General features: G+C 39.4%; 1 protein-coding gene across 2 annotated transcripts in view; it reads left to right on the plus strand.

The window, feature by feature from the left end:
- The window catches only part of evlb (Enah/Vasp-like b), a 67,172-nt gene that overhangs the window by 1,343 nt on the left and 63,996 nt on the right, over nucleotides 1–1,833 (plus strand). The window contains exon 1 of one of the 2 annotated variants that reach the window (XM_032543428.1): nucleotides 1,502–1,561. The exons of the other annotated variant lie outside the window; for it this stretch is intronic. The gene's annotated coding sequence lies outside the window, so the exon portion shown is untranslated. Of the gene's footprint in view, nucleotides 1–1,501; nucleotides 1,562–1,833 lie in introns of those variants that run through there. 2 annotated transcript variants of the gene reach the window in all.

Genomic DNA, 1,833 nt, shown 5'->3' on the forward strand with positions numbered 1-1,833 from the left:
TCTCTCTCTCTCTCTCTCTCTCTGTACCGTTGCTATCTCTACTGTTATTTCAGCTCTCTGTCATATGTTGATGGTACCTTCAATGGCTTGACATCAGAATCAGAAATACTTTATAGATCTCTGAATGGAAATTTTGTGTTACAGATGCAAGTGTATATAAATATCAGAGTAGAAATATAAATAAAGAAATATAAGGAGTGTGGATATTTACATAGTTAAAGGAATTTTTATGATACAGTATTTACATGGTGAACAGTAATAATGAATAAATAGTGTCAGCAGTGTATTGCACACATTTTAAGCCGGTGTTATTGCATAAAACAGATAATATACAGATAATATGGTCCAGTTTCAAACTCACTAAGTGTCTGTGTGTTGGACACTTAGAGGACGCGTGCCTTTGAGCACGGCTTTAAATCCTCATGTACTGTAGTCTGCTATACGATGATGTAAATTAGACAAGTGCCTTGAACATAACTGGTAAAACCCAGGAACACACCTGAATACATTTTTCCCTTGCTTTATAGTACATACTGATTGCTCTGTAGAAAATGATTAAAGACTTCAATCAAACCACACGTATGAAATATCACTGTCAAGTAAGCTTTATAAACAGACAGCAAAATGATTTTTCAGAGATTGTATTTTTCTATGAGCTGTTTTCCCACCCTCCACAATCTATTTTTTCAAGCAGAGTGCAGATCCTCCATTTCCTTTATGTTTTGCATTAAGGGACAACGCTGTAGTCTCTCAAATTAAAAGTTTTAGTATGCAAGCATACTGACTTTAATCTGTCACTTAAAAAACACCTGCTTAGAACTACTGTGTGTGGACTTTTGACACATTTTCCTCCTGCATTGGAGCTTTGTTTTACTGATTTAAGCCGTCCCAACAAGCTGTCAGCCGATAGACTAAATATTTTAGGTTTTGTCTGACAGACACTTACACGCTCAGCTGTGATTTAGAATGAGGGATTCTGTGCTGTACAGAGGTGCTCTGTAGGTGGCAACATAGACTGGGACTCACCACAACAAGCCAGTACTTCACACTGTGGGTTGCAGCCCAGATGTGTGTGTGTGTGTGTGTGTGTGTGTGTGTGTGTGTGTGTGTGTGTGTGTGTGTGTGTGTGGTGTGTGTTGGTGTGTGGTGTGTGTGTGTGTGTGTGTGTGGTGTGTGTGTGTGTGTGTGTGTGTGTGTGTGTGTGTGTGTGTGGTGTGTGTGTGTGTGTGTGTGTGTGTGTGTGTGGTGTGTGTGGTCCGGTTGGATCTGCCTCTCTCTGTCCACATGTCGGTAGGTGACAGTGTTGTTTGGTAGAACAGTGAGTTCCCTCTCTCTTCTCTCCTCTCTTCTCTCTCTCTCTCTCTGTGGTGTGTGGGTGTGTGGTGTGTGTGTGTGTGTTGTGTGTGTGTGGTGTCTTTGCTGTCCTGCATAGATTTTTTTCCTCCTGTTTTGTGCTGTGATCTAATGAACATTGATCTCCAAGTTGAGCTGCAGTTCAGTTCAAACATGCACTACTCTAGGTCAAAAAAGCAGCAGCATCAAGGCGAACTGCAGGAACCGAGTTATTTAGAAGTGTTTTTAACCCTCCTGTTATCCTCGGGTCAAATCTGACCCCTTTAAAAAATGTCTATATCTGAAATATGGGTTTCTTTTAAACTAAATTACCACAAAAAATGGATTGGATTCCAAACAACGCTCTTTGCAAATACAATTGATCACTTTCATTCCTGACTCAACCCATCTGTACAACCCTCTGATCTTAACTATTAGTCAAAATAATTCATAATTTCTACTTTTTTTAACTCAAATATTAGGTATAATTCTATATAAATG

The sequence above is a fragment of the Etheostoma spectabile genome, chromosome 18, assembly GCF_008692095.1.
Source record: "Etheostoma spectabile isolate EspeVRDwgs_2016 chromosome 18, UIUC_Espe_1.0, whole genome shotgun sequence".
Classification (NCBI taxonomy): Eukaryota; Metazoa; Chordata; class Actinopteri; order Perciformes; family Percidae; genus Etheostoma; species Etheostoma spectabile.